This window comes from Antechinus flavipes, chromosome 6 (genome assembly GCF_016432865.1).
Source record: "Antechinus flavipes isolate AdamAnt ecotype Samford, QLD, Australia chromosome 6, AdamAnt_v2, whole genome shotgun sequence".
Taxonomy (NCBI): Eukaryota; Metazoa; Chordata; class Mammalia; order Dasyuromorphia; family Dasyuridae; genus Antechinus; species Antechinus flavipes.
Window position 1 is genome coordinate 95,072,091 of NC_067403.1, and position 22,724 is coordinate 95,094,814.

The 22,724-nt window shown below is 35.6% G+C and overlaps 1 protein-coding gene across 3 annotated transcripts in view; it reads right to left on the minus strand.

The window, feature by feature from the left end:
• The window catches only part of MARCHF1 (membrane associated ring-CH-type finger 1), a 1,059,500-nt gene extending 1,038,668 nt beyond the window's left edge, over window positions 1-20,832 (minus strand). For 2 of the 3 annotated variants that reach the window (XM_051967076.1, XM_051967075.1), the window contains exon 1: window positions 20,674-20,787. The gene's annotated coding sequence lies outside the window, so the exon portion shown is untranslated. Of the gene's footprint in view, window positions 1-20,673 lie in introns of all 3 variants that reach the window. The other variant, XM_051967077.1, reaches the window with a different exon arrangement.
• Window positions 20,833-22,724: the final 1,892 nt, after the last annotated feature.

Sequence of the window (22,724 nt, forward strand, 5' to 3'; positions counted from 1 at the left end):
TATAGTTATTGACTATTTTGTCCTATGAACCTAACCTATTCCACTGATCAACTAGTCTATTTCTTAGCCAATACCAAATGGTTTTGGTGACTGCTGCTTTATAATATAATTTTAGATTTGGTACAGATAGCTATCTTCCCTTGATTTTTTTCATTAGTTCACTTGAAAGTCTTGACCTTTTGTTTTTCCAGATGAATTTTGTTATTGATTTTTCTAGGTCATTAAAAAAGTTTTTTGGGAGTATTATTGGTATACCACTAAATAAATAGATTACTTTAGATATTATTGTCATCTTTATTATATTTTCTCAACCTATCCAAGACCACTTAATATTTTTCCAATTGGTTAGATCTGACTTTATTTGTGTGGAAGGTGTTTTGTAGTTTTGCTCATATAATTTATTTAAAATGGAATTTCTCATTGTATCACTAGCTGTTGGATTTTGTTAGTGATAGATAAGAATGCTGATGATTTGTGTGGATATATTTTGTATACTGCACTTTGCTAAAGTTATGGATTATTTCTAATAAGTTTTTAGTAGAATCTCTGGGGTTCTCTAAATATACTATTATATCATCTGCAAAGAGTGATAATTTGGTTCCCTCATTGCCTACTCTAATTCTTTTAATCTCCTTCTCATCTCTTAGTGCCCAAACTAGCATTTTTAATACAATATTGAATAGTAATGGTGATAGTGGGCAACCTTGTTTCACTCCTGATCTTATTCGGAATAGTTTCAGTTTAGCCCCATTACATATGATGCTTACTGACAGTTTTAAATAGATACTACTATTTTAAGGGAAAGTCCATTTATTCCTATACTCTCAATTGCTTTTAATAGAAATGGATGCTGGATTTTAGCAAATGTTTTTTCTACATCTATTGAGATGATCATATGGTTTTTGTTAATTTGGTTATTGATATAGTCAATTATGCTAATAGTTTTCCTAATATTGAGCCAGCCCTGCATTCCTGGTATAAATCCTACTTGATCATGCTACATTATCCTGGGGATGATTTTCTATAATCTTTTTGCTAATATTTTAATTAAGATTTTAGCATCAATATTCATTAGGGAGATTGGTCTATAATTTTCTTTGTTTTTATCCTACCTGGCTTAGGTATCAGTACGATGTCTGTGCCATAAAAGGAATTTGGTAGGAGTCCTTCATTCCCTATTTTTTCAAATAGTTTATATAGCATTGGGGTTAATTCTTCTTTAAATGTTTGATAGAATTCACACATAAATTCATCTAGTCCTAGGGATTTTTTCTTAGGGAGTTGACTAATAGCTTGTTCTATTTCTTTTTCTAAGATGGGACTGTTTAACCAATTTATTTCTTCCTCTGTTAATCTAGGCATTCTATATTTTTGAAGGTGTTTTTCCATTTCATTTAAGTTATCGAATTTATTGGCATAAAGTTGGGCAAAGTAACTCCTAATTACTGCTCTAATTTCTTCTTCATTAGTGGCAAATTCTCCCTTTTCATTTTTAAGATTAACAATTTGATTTTCCTCTTTCCTTTTTTAAATCAGATTTACTAAGTGTTTCCAGTAACTCTTATTTTTATATATTAATTCAATAGTTTTTTTTTTCTTTCAACTCTATTAATTGCTCCTTTTAATTTTAGAATTTCAAGTTTAGTATTTGATTGGGTCTTTTTAATTTGCTCTTTTTTCTAGCTTTTTAAATTTCAAGCCCAATTCATTGATCTTTTCTTTCTCTATTTTATTCAAGTAAGCATCTAGAGATATAAATTTTCCCCTTATTACTGCTTTGACTGCATCACACAAATTTTGGTACATTGTCTCATTGTTGTCATTCTCTTGGGTGAAATTATTGTGTCTATGATTTGCTGTTTTACCCATTTATTTTTTAGGATGAGATTATTTGGTTTCCAATTACTTTTTTGTGCATTTTCCCCTAGCTTTTTGTTGAATGTAGTTATCATTGCATCGTGATCTGAAAAGAATGCATTTACTATGTCTGCCTTTCTGCATTTAATTTTGAGGTCTTTATGTCCTAATAATAATATGACCTATATGGTCAGTTTTTGTATAGGTTCCATGAACTGCTGAGAAGAAAGTATACTCCTTTCTATCTCCATTCAGTTTTCTCCAAAGATCTATCATACCTAACTTTTCTAATATTTTATTTACCTCTTTAACTTCTTTCTTATTTGTTTTGTGGTTTGATTTATCTAATTCTGAGAGTGTAAGGTTGAGATCTCCCACTATTATAGTTTTGCTGTCGATTTCTTCTTGCAGCTCTCTTAACTCCTCTTTTAGAAATTTAGATGCTATACCACTTGGTACATATATGTTTAATATTGATATTTCTTCATTATCTATGCTACCCTTTAGGAAGATATAGTTTCCTTCCTTATCTCTTTTAATTAGATCAATTTTTGCTTTTGCTTGATCTGAGATCAGGATGGCTACCCCTGCTTTTTTTACTTCACCTGAAGCATAATAGATTTTGCTCCAGCCTTTTAACTTTACTCTGTATTTATCACCCTGCTTCAGATGTATTTCCTGTAAATAATATTGTAGGATTCTGGCTTTTAACTCAGTCTGCTATCTCCCTCCATTTTAAGGGAGAGTTCACCCCATTCACATTTATGGTTAAAATTACTAATTCTGTATTTTCTGCCATCTTACTATTCCCAGATTATACTTTTCTATTTTCTTTCCCCCTTGCTCCTCTCCCCAGTATTTAACTTATGGGCACCACTTGCCTCAAACAGCCCTTCCCCTTTAGAATCCTTTCCCCTTAGAGTCCCTCTCCCTTTCTTATACCTTTCCCCTACTCTTTCTGTATTCCCTTCTATTTAGCCTAATCCTTCCCTTTTCACTTTTCCCCTCCCAGTTTTCAATGAGGTAAGAGAAGTTTCTCTGTAAACCAAATATGTCTAATATTTTCTCTTTGAGCCAAATTTGATGAGAGTAAGATTCACACAATGTTCCTCCCCCTCCCTTAATTCCTTGGTTTCCTTTGCCTCTTCATGAGATGTAATTTCCCTCTTTTTACCTCCACTTTTCCCTTTTTCTGATACAATCCCCTTTCCACTTCTAATTCCCTTTTTTATATTTTAACAGTAAAATCAAATTATACATGTACTCTTTGTGTATGCCTGTAACAGAAATACAGTTCTCAACAATTCTTTTTATCTTTTTATGTTTCTCTTGAGTTCTATCAAATTTTTTGTTTAGCTCTGGTTTTTTTCATTAGGAATAAATGGAATTCACCTGTTCGTTGAATGTCCATCTTCTTCCCTGCAAAAAAAAATGCTCAGCTTAGCTGGGTAGTTTATTCTTGGCTGCATTCCAAGTTCTTTTGCCTTTTGGAATATCAGATTCCAGGCCCTTCGATCCTTTAATGTGGAAGTTGCTAAATCCTGAGTGATCCTTATTGTGGATCCTTATTGTGTATTTGCATTTTTTTTCTGGATGCTTATAATATTTTTTCCTTTGTCTGATAGTTCTGAAATTTAGCCACAATATTCCTTGGAGTTTTTATTTTGGGGTCTCTTTCAGAAGGTGTTCAATGAATTCTTTCAAAGCCTCTTTTACCTTCTGATTCTATTGCATCTGGGCGGTTCTCTTTGATGATTTCCTGAAAAATAGTGTCTAGGCTCTTTTTTTTTCATCATGGTTTTTAGAGAGTCCAATAATCCTTAGATTATCTCTCCTAGATTTATTTTCCAGGTCTGTTGTTTTTCCAAGTAGGTATTTAACTTTTTTCTATTTTTTCATTTTTTTTTTTTTGTTTTACTTGACTGATTCTTGATGTCTAATTGAGTCATTCATTTCCATTTGTTCAGTCCTGCTTTTTAATATTTTATTTACTTCATTTACTTTTTTTACTTCTTTTTGTATATGTTCAATTGTGTTTTTAAATGAGTTGTTTTGCTCTATGGAATTTTTTTACCTTTCAAAAATTTTTTTTTTAATGAGTTAGTTTCTTTTTCCAATTCACAAATCCTACTTTCCTGGGAGTTCTTTATCTTTTCCAATTCATGAATTCTGTTTTCCTGGGAGTTCTTTACCTTTTCCATTTCACATTTCAGGGAGTTGTTTTCTTTTTTTGAATCTTTCTTTTAATGGGTTATATGCCTTTTCCATGGAAGTGTGACTGCCCTGGGAAGAATGGCCACACTGCGGAAGTGCGACTGCCCTGGGAAGAGCAGCCAAGCTGTGGAGTGAGGCTGTGCTGTGATTGTGCTGAGTCACTCCTAGTGCTGGGAGGGTGTGGCCAGGTCCTATGAAATTCTGTTTTTTGGGGGTACACTCTGCCTTTTGTGTTTGTGTAACTTCTCTGCTGATCTACTGCTTTGCAACCAAAGCAGAGGATCCAGTCTGTGGTAGAGTCCTCCCTGCAAATTCTCCACCCATGTTGACTGCACCCTGCCCCTGTTCACACAGCGTGTTCTGACCTCTGTGTTCTGTCTCCCTGCCTGTGCTGGCCTCCTTCCACCTGATCCAGACAGACTTTTTCTGGTGATCTTCCAGATTATCTTCTGCTGGTAATTTGTTGTACTCTCAGTATTCATGGATTCTATCAGTCAAGCACTATTTCAGAGGCTGAATTTTGCACTCAGTAGAGAGGATAGAAGGAGAGATCAGAATGAAGCATGTATCCTCTCTGCCATCTTAGCTGCGCCTCCCAAGAAATGATTTTTTTTAATGTAGAATTTATAGAGGAATAGTACTATCTCTGTCATCAAAATAACTTAGCACTGATTAAAAATGTAAAAGTGAATGAGTGAAATAGAGTAACTAAGAAAAAATCTGAAAGAGCTAAATTAAATAACCTAGTACTTAATAAACATTAAATTACTTGTTAAGAATTTCTAATTTAACAAAAACTGCTGGGGAACCTTAAAAGTGCTTTGGAAAAAAATGTATTCAAAACATCTTTTATACCATATATGGCAATAAGTTCAAAAAGGATAATTAATTTGAATATAAAAAAATCACATATACATGTCAGAAAAGTATCATATGCAGTAATTTTTATAGCTATAAGTAATTAAAGAAAATTTTTTCTTAATCAAATGGAGGATGAAAGCAATGACAAACTATAGATAATGTTGATTATATAAAAATGAAAACCTTTTTCATGAATAAAATCAGTGTCAGTAAAAGATAAAAGGAGCTTATTGATATGGCAAAAGAAATCTTTTAAATCTCATATGAGGATCCAATATCTATGGCATATAAGAAAATAATGCAAATATTTAAATTCAAGTGCCCTTTCCCAATGGATGAGAAGTCAAAGGATATTAACAAATAATCTTGAAAAAAATTGTAAATTATTTGTAATTTTATGAATGTTCCAAAATACTAATAATGAAAAAAATCAAAATCAAAACAATTCTGAAGTTTTCAACTTTTTTGCCAAAAAGGACAAAAGACAAATATAGTTACAATTAGAGTGCTTAAGGAAAGGCAGGTGCAATAATGTGCTGGTGGTAGAACTCTGAATTGATCCAACTAGTCTGGAAAACATAATCTGAAACTGTGATATATAGGGAAAATGGCCATGTTCTTTTCCCTGAAGATTCTACATCTGGACGTGTACTACAAGAAGGAAAAAGTCAGAAAGAATGAATTTAAATATATTGGAATATTCTTTGCAGCACTTTTTGTAGTAGCAAAGAAATGCAAACAAAATAGATAAATGCCCATTAATTGGAGAATAATTGAAGTGTGGTATATAAATGTTAATGCACAATGAATGGAACAATGATATTATAAGAAATGCTGGATATAAAAAATTCAGAGAAACTTAGATTTATATGAACAAATGCAAAGTAAAATAAAAAAAGTATATCAATGAAATATATAAATATATGTATATATGTTTATATGTATGTAGATATATACATATAATGACTATAACAACATGAATGGAAAAAACAACCTCCAAAATGAAGCTGAACATTGTATAATCATAATGAGCTGAGTAGCCATGGAAAAGAAACAAGAAAATGTGCTTCTTTTCCTTCACTGTAGAGGTGAGATATGGGTATGGGTATGAGATCTGGGTATGGAATGCTAAATATCATCCTTGAGTTAATGTGTTGATTAGTTTTGCTAAAAATATGTTTTTTTTTCATTTCTTTATCTTATGTTTTTGCCACAAAGGGATCACTTGTTACATAAGAAGAGTGAATCTATTTTAAAATTAAGATGATATAAAAAGTAATGATATTGATTTTTTTTAAAAAAGCCTTTCATTTCTAAGGAGCATAGCACATACCTGTTGTTTTTTTCAATCACTGCTTTCTTCATCTAAGAATTAGATCCCATCTCATTCTACATCAGAGTGAACTGGTAGACCATCTTCCTCTGCAATGTCTTCTGCATTTCTTTTTCTATCTTTCCTGCCTGAACAGCAACCCTTTTAAAACTTTAGAACTTTAGAACCCTTTCAAACTTTCAAACTCTTCCCTCAAACCCAATAGTCCAGGATGCATTCTTTATATTTTCTGATACTTTGACTCCACCCACATTTATTTCTGGTTGTTTGTTTGTTGTACTTCCTTCTCAAAGAGGATCAAAATGATGTCACTGTGTTAAGAGTAGAGTTACAGTATATCTGGCTGTGGCTGATCAGACCAATACAACCTTGGAAGACTCTGCCACAGGTTGAATAGCAATAATTCCTACGAACAACTGGATTCTCTAATTTTGTGCATCTTACATTTCTTTTGAGTTAATGAATTCTGTTCTATTTCTGAGTTATTAAGATGTGGATCATTACTGTTTGTCCTTTGCTCTAAAAGAGGGAGAGAGAAAGGGAAAGAGTGAGAGACAGACACACAGAGATAGAGAGAGAGGAAGAAAGAAAGAGAAGAAAAGGGGGAAGGAAAGAAGAAGGAAGGAAAGAAGGGAGTGAAAGAGAAGAGAAGGAAGGAGGGAGGAAGAGAGGGAAAGAGAAAGAGAGACACAGAGAGAGAGAGACAGAGAGACAGAGAAAGAGAGAGAGAAAGAACAAAGAAAGAAAGTAAAAAGTGTGTTGTCCAGTCCTTAATGGGGCAACTCTTACTCACAGAGATTGTTGTTTGTCCTTCACAAACCTGGTTGTCAATATCAGGAGGTGTTACCATGACATGCGAGTGAATTGGATTTATGTGTTCAGATATAGATCAGGATGACTAGACTGGGCTTGGATGCAGTGGGAGACTTTGGCCTTTTTAAGCTAAGGTCTTTAACAGGCCTTGGTTTAATTGAGGAAATGCCTAATCAGTCATTAAGGCAGATAAATAAGAATATGAGTAAAAGCAACATAAACTTTAAAAAAATCATTTTTCCTGCCTTAAACTGTAATTAAATTATTTAAACTCAATTAGAAAACATTTTTTCAAATATAAAGACATCACAACACTAAAAATTATTAATAATTAAAAGAGAAAAAGAAAGAGTATATAACATCTTCCTTTGGAAATCTTCAAAAATAGGATAATAACTCATTTATATATAAAGTGTTAAGTTTTCCTTGCAACAACATATGAATTAACTGTTGCAAATTTTATCCTTTTTTTTTTCAGATATAAAAGTAAGGCCCCAAGAGATTAAAAGATTCCTTACAAGTTCTGTGTCCAGAAGCAAATCACTGAATGTCTCAGGCCGTTAACTGCTTTGAAAAAGAATAGGATTGGTCTAAATGATCTTTATGATCTCTTCTAATTCTAAGTATAATAGCCTAAGAACCTATGACTTTCCTGTGACTATTTGCTAGTAAGGGACAGGATCAAGATAAGTTTATACACTCTGACACTCATATATTTTTATGTGCCTAAAATTCTCCAATAATTATTTTTAGGAAATGGGACTAGATCAGTTCTTTAATATAAAACTCAATTACTTCTAGAACTCGTTGCCATATACATTTGTTTGTTAGTAGCATGGGGGGCAGGAATTCCTTGATTTTTGTTGTTGAAATTTACTCTGACATACAAATTTACCAAATTTGATAATCCCCAATTCCCCCCAAAAAAAATTTATTTTTTTCAAATTTTTAGTGTGAATTAGTGAAATTAAACCACACTGCCTTTCAACCTGGAATTGAATCCTGGAAAGTAATTAGAAGCAGCCAACCACATGTTTCTTCTTATACTATGCTGAAGCAAATTCTACACAACAATTTTCACATTAGTTGTACATGCCAGTCACTTAGTCTCAAAAGAGTCCAACTTAAGAGTGAAACAGAGAGTTCCTTTCATCTCATTTTCAACAGCTTCTGCAAACACCTGGGACTAGCATCAGATGGTTCATTCTCATAACATAAGCTTATGGAAATGGGCAAAGACATTAAGGCCTATGATCAGCTTTGCTTTATAAGCTCATTTTCTTTCTTTGCTTCTTTCCTCCTGAAAAAAAAAAAAAAAAAAAAAAAAAAACCTCTCCCCTTCTCCTTTTCTAAAATGTCTATAGTTTGTTAACCTACAATTAATAAGGATGATTATTTTGTTCCATGAATTGCTGTGAAGAAGGAAACTGTGATGACCAAGTTAGCACCCTGAATGCCTTAGAATCAGCCGGAGTCAGGAGAAGCAAAAGTCTTTGGAATTTTTTCTTGGTCTTTAGAGGTAGGATTGAATTGGATGGACGCAGAATCTCTGCAACCTCTCCTCTTCGTCTCCTGCCCAGAAGTGACTCTGGCTCGTTTTACTCCACCCCCTAGTCCTTCCTACAATTCTCTGTATATACTTATTATTGAGCCAGCACAGAATAATGGGAAGGGCCATTTTCCAAGCATATACTAATAGAGTATTGACCAATTGGTAGTTAGCCTTAAGTGCTCGGTTGTCTGACCTCAATACATAAACTCAAGAGTTTCAACACTTTACAGAAAACATAAGACTATGATCTTCTCTAATTCTTTTCACTCCAAGAGAGAATATATTGATGATCTGTTCAATTTATGCTTCCTCCATTCCCTTGTTATTGCTAACTTCTCCCAGACACTCTTATTTACTCAGATACCTTGATGATGGTAGACAGTCAGCAAGCATTCTTCAAATGAATGTATTCATTTATTGTTTGTTAAACTTATCTATGCAATGCCATTACTAAACAAGTATGGGGTTCCATAGAAAGATGAAGTTAGTTATCATGAATCCAGGATCTAACTATTGTTTACTGAGAAAATAATTTTCACATCAAGAAAAACCACTAGTAAAAGGACTAGTGGGATAGATTTGAATTTTATTAATGATTCAAACTCTAGTATTTCTAGAGAAAATATTACATAAGAAGTGGGCTTTGTTCCTAATTAGTTGAGATTGAAATGTAAAATGAGAAGATGACAACATATAGAAAATCCAATTTTAATTAACACTTGCTTCTTCCTCAAATGCCCTACTCTAGACCTCATTCCAGAGCAGCAGAATTCTAGCACTCCTTTCTCCAGGTCTGACAGCACATAACATTGCCTCTGTGGCCAAATAGATTTCATCTTCCAATTAGTGATACTAGAAATATACTCCAAACCAATCCCATCTATTTATTTGAAAGTATTATGTGCAAGGGAATGTGAAAGGAACAGTTGAACCATAGACAAAAGGAAAAAATTTCCTGCTTCTTTTCATGTCGTGTTGCCTTTCCAAAAGGATATCCTAAATAACCATATGGTCTTGAGTGGCCTCATGTCATGGAAAGGTGATGCATTTCAAGTCAAAAGAACTGGGTTTTAATTCAGACTTTAAATCACTTTACATTCTCTTTCCTTATGTGTAAAATGAAGGAATTGGAGTGGATGACTTCAAAGGTCCCTTCCAGAACTAAATCTATATTCCTAGTGATATCTGTGGAATGCAAATATGTCAAATTCCTAACAAGCTGGAAAAACCTAGCCTACTACCTAAGGCAGCTAGGGGGCACCCTGTATAGAATTCTGGGTATGGAATCATTCAAATCCAGCTTCCGACACTTGTTAGCTCTCTGTCTTTCTTCACTTTCCTCAACTGTAAAAAAAGGGTAACAATAGAATTATTTTCTAGGACTATAGTGAGGATAGATTGAGATATTTATAACACATTTAGTATAGTACCTGGCAGAACATAGGCATGTAATAAAAAAATCATTCCCTTCCTTTCTATAGAGGATCCTACCAGCTAAATTCAGAGTGGCTCATCACTATGTTGACTACAAAGTGATTCACTTTTTAGAGCACAACTTTGAACGATCAACTACATGACTATGAAAGGGTCTTCATTCTCTTGATTGGAATACAACACAAGGAGACTGAAAATAACTTTCATAGTTTTCTCACAGCTTTTCAAACATATTTTCACATTCAGTTCTTTTAATATCTGATACCATCCTCTTTTGGGATCCTTCAAATGCTCTGGAATTTTCTACTATTGCTCTCTTCTCCGTCTTTAATGTATACAGGGATTTCATGAATAGCTATATTCCAATGATCTGAAAAAGTTCATGAACTTCTAACCACAAGGGCTTCAAAAAAGCATGTCCTTTCTGTCTCCTTCTATTTCTCATTTTCTACTAATGAGTTTGGGAGCTACATTCTTATATTCCTTTTCTTCTTTAAATCTAACTGATGAGAATAATGGCATTCTTCAATATAGTATGCATCCAAATAATGAGATGGAGTCATTCTAATCCCTAAGATGTCACTCTAAGTTAAACATCGAGATTAGTTTTAAGGCAGCTATTGTATAAGAATCAGATTATATGACACTGGGGACTATAGAGCTTGGTGCAAAAAATTCCCAACTTACAAATGGATTGTTTTCCAAATGTAATTTGTTAAAATACTTGTAACAGAACCTGAAGAACATTCTCCCATAAAAACGATATTAGAATTATTGATTGGATTCCTGAGACAATCAACAAATGCCTATTTACCCATAAGACACCCAAAGGGGCTTCTTGGCAGCACAGTGGATAGAGTACTGGGGCTAGAGCCAGGAAGTTATTTTCCTGAGTTCAAATCTGGCCTCAGAAATTTACTAGTTGTGTAATCCTAAACAATTCACTTAACTCTATTTACCTCAGTTTCCACTTCTATAAAATTAACTAGAGAAAAAAAAAAAGGTAAACCACTCCAGTATATTTGTCAAGAAAATCCAAAAGGAATCAAAAAATAATTGGACATGACTGAAAAATGATTGAACAAGTAGCTGAAGAAAAGAAATAAGATTCTAAGAGAAGCAACACTGAGTAATCAAGAAATCTTGGACTCTAGTCTCATCTCTGCAATTCTCTAGCCATGTGATTTTGTTGAATTCGTTTTAATTTCTTTGGCCTTCAGTTTCCACATCTGTATAGTAAGTAAGTTGGGCTATTTCTCAAGAATCTTAATCTAAGATTAATGACCTTACTCTTTAAAGATTTTGATAACTATATTTCCATATATTTCTTTCATTTGTAATCCTATGTATTTTATTTGATGCATTTGAAAACATTAAGGCTCATATACTTTACCAAATTATCAAGGGGGTCCAAAGTTAAGAACTCCTGCATTAGGTCTCCAAGATACTTTCTAGTTAATTAGCCTATGTTTCTGCAAACAATAGGATTCCAATTTATAAAGCATTGCTCCTATAGTAAATTGTAAAACATGGGGATACATCTCCATCAGAGATCAACATTAGAAGACAGGATTCTTTTGGTGGGATACATTTCTAATTCAAATATTCCTCATTTAATCACTCTGAATTGAAAAACGATGACCAATTATTCCCACATGGCCATAAGGAATCCAGACTGGGAATTACTAGTTTTTCCATCTCATTCATGTTTATCTTTTTGCCTTAGCTAGCCATCAGGATGCTCAGAGCTAAATTCAGTCAAGAACTACTGTGAGTGTTTAGAAAAGAAGAGATTGATATAAGATTGTAGTCATATAATTGCATTCTAACAGATAAAAAAAGGGTTTCATCATTTTTAAAAATTACATTTGGGCTGTTTCATGTATTCTGTAAAGCTTTACTCCTAATTTAGAAGAGGCAATCATAAGCTTGAATTTGGTTGATCATTTTAAGCAGTTGTCTTCCACATTGCCAAATTCTATTATAAAGAGAAAACGCAAAGTCTCCCTCAAAATCAGGTAATATACACTGTGATACTTAGAAGAATCTGACCTTTCCACACAGCTAGCAATACTTTCTGAAAATCAAATAGGTCTGAAGTTAAGTGGTATTCCCTGAGCACAGAGAAGCTAGGATTTTTAATCCCAGTTCCATCACTAAAAGAGGAACTTGGATCTGTGTGTGGCTACTCTTTAATCGATGAAAAAGAAATGCCATAATTGACCTCACAAGGTTATTAGAAATTATCTGAACTTTCACACTAAAGAGTGTACACATTATATATGTAGATAAAGGAGTAGTAATGAGCCAAGTACTTCTTGGGTATAAAATCACTTCAATACTTCATTATCTTTGTTGACCACATCAATGTGGATCTTCCTTCCAGTGGTGCAGATTACAATCTATCCATTATTCTTATCCTATGTAATATGTATCCAAGTCATCCTGTAAATGTTTCACATAATACACCAGAGCTTCTCTCTAGTTCTCTTGCTATCATATGGTTAACAATGGAACAAACAGACTGCCTATCCGGTATCCTGTACTCTCTTATCACATGACTGCCTCATCTCTTCTTCCTATCATGTACTTTATCAAATCACATATGCCCCCTTACCCTTTCCCTGCCACATACCCCTCCCATCATTTCTCTCTGAATATTCTATATTACATATTTTGTTTATTATGATATTTCACAGTTTCAACACAGAATTAGTAAAATAATATCAGCATCAAAAAGATGAGACTTTCTTTGAAGAACAAATGTTGGATCATTAAAAACAATAAACAATTTTCCAAATGGTAATTTGGTAACTCCTTGTTCTTTCTTCATGGAATCATTCAGCTTACAATATTTCACCCTCATATATCACATCATAAAAATTTCTATAGTAGTCTCACATTCTTTGTTTCTGCAAAACATAATAGGTATGCTTATTCCTGTTTTATAGATGAGAAAACTGAGGTCCACCAAAGTTAAGTTTTGATTAAGGTCTTATTACTAATTTGTAATGAAGCCTGGACTAGAATTCAAGTTTTATCATTCCTACGAGCCTGTCCATTTGACTATAGCAATGTAAATAAGTGATTAATTATTACCATGGAAAAGCTCAAAAATCTTGCAAAAGTGTCTAGAGAATAAAATAATTTGGACTCTGAGATAATCTGATTTTTGTTTAAATGGTGACTCCATGGACTGGATCTTTATAGCATCTACTGTAATAGTTTGGCAATGCCTCTAAATATTTTCAGCTATCATTGGACTGTTATATTATACATGAAGAGAATGGAAATATCTAATATCCATAGTAATTTCAACATTATCTCTCTTTCCCCTTTCCCTTAAAAACCAGAAAGATCAAAGTTAAATGCAGTGCCTAAATTACATAACAAATTTACCCTGGGTTCCTGACCACATTTACTTCCTTGCAGTTTTGAACTGATTAGATTTCTCTCTTTTTTTTTTTTTTGGGGGGGGGGGGGAGGAGGAGAGGAGAAATAATTTATACATTTAACTTTGCTATCTTAAAAACCTATTTTTAAATTATGTTTTAAATTTAAAATAAACAGAATAAAAAATTGAATCCAATAACCATGTGCATGATAATATAAAGTAATACGGACAAAATTCATTATTGTTGGGAAAATTAGAGAATTAGAGAACAGTGTGACAGAAAACTTACTTTCTGTTAGTCAACACTTTATACCATATACCATAATAAGCTCAAAATGAAAACTTGATTATTAAAAGTCATAGAAGAAAACAGGGAAGAGCTACTTTTCACAGTTATGGTTAGGAGATGGATTCTTGACTACAAGGGAGAAAGATTATTACAAAAGATAAAATAGTTAATTCTGATTACAGAAGAAGGCTTTTGTGTGATTAAACTAATGCAACTGGAATAAGAAATGACCAAATAGGGATGGGGGAATTATTGTATCAAATATATCTGACAGTGATTTGACATCAAGATATACAACTGAGAAACATATAATTTAAAAAAATCATTCTCCAATACATAAGTGCTCAAAAGATATAAATATTTCTCAAGAAAAGAAAAACAAACCACTAAAAATCATGTGACTGATAATTCCAAAATCATTCTTAAAAAGATAAATGAAAACTTAAATGACTCTTTATCTTATACCCAAATAACTGACAAAGGAAATAATTTTGGGAAATAGTCAATGGGATGAGGAGTAGGAAGGATAGACAAGCATACTAATTCACAGAAAATGAAGATGAGAACTTGTCCAACCACTCTGGAAAGCAATTTAAAAATATGATGAGAAAGTAACTAAAATGTCCAGACAAGCACATACCTAAGAGGTCAGTGATAAGAAGAAAGGCCTATATACATCAAAATATTGATAATAATACTTTTATAATAACAAAGCAATAAACAAAAAGAATACTCATTGCCTGAGAAGATAAACTAGTATAAATATATTTAATGGAATATTATTGTTCTTTAAGAAATGAAGACTATGATAAATACAGAGCAACATGAGAAGGCATATTAATTGGTGGAAAAATGAATTAAATTGAATTAGAGAGAAACATACCCAATAACTACAATCATTAAAATGAAAATAACAACAATAAAACAAATAAAACTAAATATTGTTAAATTATGGGACCAAGTTTGGCCTCAAAAAGGAAAAGGGCATTTACTGGACTTCTTTGCTACAATGGGACTATACCAGTGGAACCCAGTAGAAGCTTGACTTTATCAATAATTTTGTTTGGTTTTGTTGAATAATTTTTTGGGGTATAAAGGATGCCTCTCTGGGAGGGATATGAAAGTGATTTTAAAGGAAACTATAACAATGGAATTATTTTTAAAAGGAAGAACTTGGGGGTGGGGGAAGGCACTAAATGGCACAGTAGACAGAACACCAGCCCTGGAGTCAAGAGGACCTAAGTTCAAATTCAACCTCAGATAGCCTTGTGACTTTGGGGAAGCCATTTAACCCCAATTTGTGTGTGTGTGTGTGTGTGTGTGCGCGTGTGGGTGTGGGTGTGTGTGTGTGTGTGTGTGAGAGAGAGAGAGAGAGAGAGAGAGAGAGAGAGAGAGAGAGAGAGAAAGAAAGAACACTTTTTAGGAGAAAAGTAAAAAGTATAGGGTAAAAAGAGAGGCTGAGGGAAAGTAGTAAAAATAAAATAGAGGGAAATTCACAAATAGTAATTATAACTTTGAATGTGAATAGGATATTTATAGCAGCTCTCTGTGATAGCAAACAACTGGAAATTGCAAGGATTCCCATCTTTGGGGAATGGCTGTACAAGTTGTTGTGTATGGTTGTGATGGTGCTATAAAAAATAATAAGCTTAATGATCTTAGAAAGGTATGGAAAGACTTCAGGAAATAGTGAAGAACAAAATGAGCAGAAATAGGAGAGCATTGTATATAATAGCACCAATACTGTTTTGAAAACTGAGCAATTAAATCATTGACTTTTATAAATGCACAATTTAAAAATAAAGGACATAAAGAAAGGCACTCTTTGCATCCAGAGAAAGAACTGATAAATAGAAATTTATATAGAATAATTTTACATATATACATATGTGACTAATACCTTCTCTAGAACAGGGCACAGGGCAAGAGAAGAAAAAAGAAAGAAATTTAGATGATAATTATATCATATGTTTAAAAGGAATAGAAAGTTGCATAACAGATTTGTGGTCTCATGTACAATTTTCTTTTTTAATTATACTATGTTTTGAAAATGCTTGTTTTATTCCATAAATTAAAAATAAAATAAAATAAAATTTTTAAAAAGACAAATACAAAATGTTGCAAATATTAGTAGATCTTGTCAGAATCTCAATTGGCTTATCTTAACTGTTTTTCTTTGTTTAAAAAGGAAAACTTATTGTGTGGATGGAGCTGGTGTAGTGTAATCTGTTAATGCCTCTATAAATATATAAACAAAAGGAATCATAAATGAGAGAGAGAAAAAGAAAAACTTGGGAGAATTTGGTATGGGATCATGCAGAGAATAAATATTAAAATATATTTAAATAGCAGCAGGACAAGTAAAATAAATTTATTAGAAACTTCATTTTCCCTATAATTTTCCCAATATTTGTGTGGTAATTTTTTTTTAACCATTCTACATTAGAACCTAGAACCTAAACCTATAGAATACAGATTATTTTATTTAATTTAAACATGTACATAGTGACTTCAAATATACAAATAAATTCAACATAGAGAGGTAATAGCTGTTGTCAAATACAGTAATCATTGTTAGTACCATGATGCCAAAGTTAAAGGAGATGACAATCTTTTCTATGGCCATCTCCCCATTCAAAAACCTTCAGGGACACCCTTCTAAGATGTTAATACCAATTTCTTTTGCTTTACATTTAAAACCCTTGTGAACTTATGTCCAGACTATTTCCCCAGATTTATTTCACATTACTATCCCTCACACATTCTAGCATCATATGAACTGGACAGTGTGCTATTCTCTATGCTTGTCATTTTACCTCTAGTCCTGGGGCCTTACATATGTCTGCAGTCTGCAGTCTCCATTAGAACCTTAGTCTCACCTGTTAAACTGGTTCTTCATAAAACAAACAAATATCACCTCTTTTCAGATGTCCCCTCTTAAGCTATAACTGTTTCCTCCTATTTTCTTAACCCCTATCCCCGGTATATAAATTCATTTAGATCAGAACAATCTATCAATTAATTCTTAAAGAACTTGCATTTTACTCACTTTTTTCCCATTTCAAAGACTATTCACAAGCCCCAAACACACAAATATCTCCTTCTTCAATGATTAAATTAGCCCTTCTCTCTGCTAAGTATATGGCAATGGAATTTTTCTGAGTCATCACAAAACAAAAATCTCAGTTCACCCCAAAAAAGTCAACTTCAAAAGATCACTGATAAGCACCAGTTCATATTTCACCACAAAATCAGGAAAATGGAGATGACACTGTATCCATGGGATCCAAAAGTATCCAGTAAAACCCAACCCATAAAACAATGAAAGGAAGATGTTCATAGATAGAATGATAGATAGGTAGGAAGGTAAGTAGGTAGGTAAATATAGATAGATTGATAATTGATTCTCACTGCCTATACAAGGCCTTTTCTTGGAAACATACCAATTACTCTTCCGGTAGAATGTTCTTCATTTCTGACCTTGAAGTATTTACTCTTTCCAGCCCTAAGGAATGAATGTTCTGTAACTTTGGATTTGAAAATGTAACTTCTTCCTGATAGTCATCATCTGCTATTTACAATACAACAAGAGCAACCAAAAATGACAGAAGCAGTGTTGATAAGAGACACTTTAAAGAACCCTGCAGAAAATCTGAGACAGGTCTTCAAAGACCTTACATGTTTTAAAATAACATCTTAAAGTCCAGTTAGCTGTTTTCACAGTAATGTATGATTATTTACCAAACTTTCTAAGAGTACTTTCCCTCCTGACACCCCCATCTACTGCCCGGAGGTTCAGTTAATTTAGAGCTTGAAGGGATTTTAGTGATTATTTAATCTAATCCCTTTATAGTGAAGATATAGCGAATGAGTCTCAGAGAAGTAGAATAACTTTCTCAAGATTTCAATCCATAGAAGAAATATGTTTCCTTGACTTATAATATTTGCCCTTACACCTTGGAAATCTCTTCAAAATCTTGCCTAACCTTTTAGAGTCAGCTCAAATGTCTTTCTACTTCCTGAATCCTTGTCTGACCAACCCCTCTGCAAATAATCTCTCCCTCTGATGAACTCCAAAAGTCAGGTTATCAGGTCACCTTTAAACTTCTTTGATAATATATTACTTAAAAACAAAAGTAGAGCCTTTGGGGGTTCTAACTATGGCTTACTTCATCTTTTTGTTGTATACATTTTTTCCCCAGTGAAACAAATTGCAAGCATTTTACTGTTAAAGGTAGCTCATTTGCTCAAAATTGCTTAACCAAATACCACAGCACAGCCTGCCTGTCAGCGAGGGTTGATAAGAATTACAAGATACAGTTTCCTGCTAGGTAAGCTTCTTCACACAAGCTCCTTTATCATGCTGCATATTCCAAGGCACCAGGCACACAGAAATCATTCATTATTACAAGGGCTCCAGGAAAACAGCCAAGGACTGCAACAGGTTTCCTTACCTCAGTCTTAAGCTAGGCAGGTCAGGCTTCACCATAGCCTCAACTACAATGAGTTCACTGAAAAACAGGAAAACCAAAGAATTTGAAGTGGGGGGAAACCTAACTGCTCTAAAGAATAGAACTTAAGGAAGAAGAAAAAAAAAACAGCATTGAAAACTTAAAACCACGGTGACAACCAGAAGGCAAAACAAAACAAAAAAGAAAGAAAATTTAATGTCTCTGAATCATGCCCAAAAGCAATACTAGCAAACATTTTGTTTGTATCAATTTAGCACGTTAACTTATTTTAAAATGTAATGATACCATTCACAAACTAGAAACCAAGAATAACAAAGTGACTTTTTGAGTTCTGGTCAACCAGCTGGTCAAAAGCTTTGATGTTCCATTCAATCTTCTTAACAAAAAACCCACAAAAAACAAAAAACAAAACAAAACAAAAAACCAAGGAAGGGGGACATATTTAGCATTCTACTCCATTTCTCATTACACTGAAACAAAACACTTCTCCGTAGAATTCTATCTATTCCCTCTCTCTCATCTTTCTTCCCATCCCCCATTCTCCTGATATCGCCATATCAACCTTTATCAAGAAGAAAACCAAAACTTTAGAAGGAAACTACTAATTGACAAAGAACAAGATTGGTCTTTCTTTTGCACATAACTGTCCCTATGACAACCAGATCTTTCAAGTCCACCCCATCTTGGGGGGAAAAAAAAAAAAAAAAGATTTCACTAGATTAAAAAAAAATAAAAAACTAAAAAAAAAACTCGCCGGGAAGAAGAAAAAGTAGTGTTTGTTTTAATCATAAAAAGCTGTTGGTGTTATCTTATGCTCCAGATTTTATTCCATTATTATCTGGTTCATTTAGGATTCTGGAATAATGCAATTCTATTAAAAGGAAGCTCCTTAGCATTCAAATGCAATTCGTCATAGAATAAACTCAGAGGGATATGAGAGTGACCTTAAAGCAGCGTCAAATGTGTTCAAAATTACGTTGAATGAAAGGCTGGGGGGGGGGGGGGTAGAGGGCAGAGGGGTAGAAAATGTATCTGGATATCTAATGGTTCTAACATTCAAATATAAACATCCTTTCCAGTACTCCAGTCTTTTCACAATATGTTACTTTGGGGGAAAGAATTTAGGTAGAAATCATTTGCTAAGTGTCAAACAGGTAGCCCCTCCTCCTTCTCATCTAAAACTCAGCATCTCACCAAGAAAGCTGTTAAATCCGAAAAGACAAAGATAAGGAACTTGTGAAGGGAAGGGAGGGAGGGGGTCCTCATGCTGGCAATCAAGCACAACCCAAAACGACTGCAGTATGTGCCCGTTGTATTTATTCCACACCCCTGCAAGAACAATTTCAGACCACACCTGCCCGTTCCCCACCCTTCATGCGCACAAGATCCACAACATTAGGAGAATCCACTTGCAGGCAAAGAAAGCCCACTAGTCTTCCTGGCATTCCCACAACAGCAGACAAGTTACAAAGAAAAATCTGCTTCTTTTTCCCGGGTTCAAAGCACGCCTTTGACCGCGGCACCTGCCCTGACAAGTCCCTAAAACCTATCCATCAAGACAAGAATGGAAGGCGGCAGAGCAATGTCTCTTGCGAAGTTCGCTCAGTCTCACCACTTGGGGGTAGAACTTGAGCATCTCTTTTTCTCTGCTTCTACTGGCCCCTTGAGCCCCGTGGGTGAACTGGGCTTGCCCAGGACCCTTTATCACTGCGACATTAACCCATGGGCGTCGGAGCGACTGCAAACCCCAGCTCTAAGACCCTCCCTCCCACCCCCCGCTCAGTTTTCTCCAGCTAGACGCCGCAAAAAGCCAGCACCTGCAAGGAGAAAGAAGGAAGGAGTGGGGGAGGAGGGAAGGAGGATCAGGTTGGTTGGGGAGGATCAGAATTAAGGGTTGAATGTGAGGGGTCGGTACCCAGAATCGAAGACCTGTCTTGCCTCCTGAATGGCTAACGGTGCAAGCCTATTTCTAATAACCTAATCATCCTTTGCCCTGGCAGTGCTCGTACCCGGGACTACGGACCTCAGGACTCTTCCCCATCTCAGGAGGGGTGTGGATCTATGACTAGTACTACGGTCCTGTAAACAGCGCACCGTGCCTAGAGGGACCCACTACAAACAGCGCTCAGAAGGGGAGGGAAGCAATGAGCTTTAACTCTCCTCCCCCCCGGCTCCTGACTCAGTAAGCATCCATCCTCCGCACCTCAGCCACTACAGCCACCTCTGTCCACCCGGGAGCCAGCGGACACCGTACAGTGCAGGTGGAACCGCCCGCCGCCCGTCCGCCAGCCCATGGAGCAACTGGGCAAAGGGCTCGACTGCCCGCACCCTGGGTCGCGGACGGTTCCTGAGAGAAGAGCCACGAGGATACCTCAGTCAACAGGACGGAGAGCCGGCGTGGGGACGCGGGCACTGGCCGGGCTCCCAGAATCAATCCCCTTCATAGTCACTCACCGGCGGAGGGTGAAGTCGCTCAGAAGCCCGCAGGTCTGCACGGTGCCCGTATCCCGGGGCTCTGGCATCCTCCCATCCTTTTGTCAGCTGCTGGAGAAGAGAGCGCTCCTCCAAGAGCTCGCGGATGTGCCGCCGGGTGGCAGGCAGCCCGACTCTGGCTCCGCTCCCCCACCCCAGCCCCTTTCCCCTCCCCCTGCCCCCTCCCCTCCTCGCGTCCCCCCTCTCAGTGCCGGCACTCACTCTGCTCCCATGATGTCATCCAGTGGAAATCTGCCATGCTCAGAGACTGGAATAATCCAGCGCTCACTCAGACAGGGAGAGCCTAGGCGGCAGGGGCAGCAGCTCAGAGACAGACAGACAAACAGACAGAGCATATAACGTGCCTACCTTGAGACAAGGACTGGGGAGGGGAGGAACCACGATGAGGAAACTGGGATTCTGCCCGCTGGCTGTGTCCTGGGACAAGGGCACCCTCTAGAACATTTCGAGCAGTCCCGAAGTTCGGACGCTGGAAAGAGGCTACAGCCTGGAGCAGGGGCAAAGTTTTACTACCTCCTTAAATCCCAAACGCCCTACTCAGCAGCCAGCGGTTCAGTGCCACTGACTGATATGGCTAGATCTGGCTACAAGGTCTTTCGAAACTGCGGGAGAAAGTTTAAGGGTTTCAAGGTGCTGCCTCAACACGGGGACACAATAGCTGTTGTTAAGGGCGCTCGGGGGAAGGGGGTAGGACGGGAGACGAGCACGGAAAGGGCGAAGAGGTCATTTTGCAATTTGTGTGGACAGCACAATTCCATCCTGGGTATTAGAATGGTTCTCCTTTCCTCCCCAACGGAAGGAATAAATACTCTTGCCATCTCCACTTAACCAGGTTAAGCGCACCAGAATCTGCTTTGGATCCCTAAAAGCTAAGATTCGGGGTGTTATTGGGCTTTTTGTGTAAAAGAAAAATCCGTCCTAGAGGGAGAAGCAAAAAGCCAGTCTCCCTCTTTAGAGATGAGAGGAGAGGGAAGGCACTGTACTTTGATATTGATGCTGAAAAGACTAATTAATCTTGGTACCTTAGAATCACACAGTCACTTTGGTTATCTCTGTACAAATATTATATGAGGAAATATATATGTATATATCTATATCTATTCACAGAGACAGGTTGAATATACTCTTATTCCCTCATAAAATGTGGTAGATCTGAGATCCAATCCTGTGGATTGGCTCTCCTGTGAGCCCTAACTCCCACCAAACTAAAGCTAAACTCAACTATTATTCATTGTTAGAAATTCATATAGATTCAAAGAAAAATCGAATCCCAGCCAGTGATATTTTGTTGTACCTTAAGAAGTTATCTTCTGCAGAGCTAGATGCAGCTTCCCAGCATAGATCTTTCAAACCAAGGTGGGGTTCTGCCAGAAACAGATCAGATAGATTAGTAAATGAAAACAAATAGAGACAAATACTTATTAGATATCCTTGCATTTATAGTGCCTTTAAAAGACCTAAATCTAATGTTCAATGCTTCTTTGTTTATTAACCCTCTTCTCTTTTTCATAATTTGTTGTTCAAGTGTGTTTGGTTCTTCAGAATCTCATGAACACAGCATTCCAGGCCCTCTACTATCTCTTGAAGTCTTTCCAAGTTCATATTAGCTGTTTCCATGACACTAGCTAACTATCTCATTCTTTGCCATTCACTTTTCTTTTTGCCTTCAACTTTCCCATTTCAGGGTCTTTTCCAATAAGTCCCATCTTCTCATTATGTGACCAACAATATGAGACTCAATTATAAAGAACTTTATAGATGTGATCTAATTTAAGTCTCACAAGAGTTTTGTGAAGTAGCTAATACAATTATTAATATTAGAGTTGTGAAAATCAAATGACATAATATGATGGAAGCACTTTGCAAACTTTAAAGTCCTATATGAATCATATTTTAATCAAATTATTATTATTTTATAGACAAGGAAACTAAAGTCAAGTTCAGTTAAGTAACTAGTAAGTCAAATGTCACAAAGCTATTAAGTAGCAAAATAAGGAGTGGGACCAAAATCT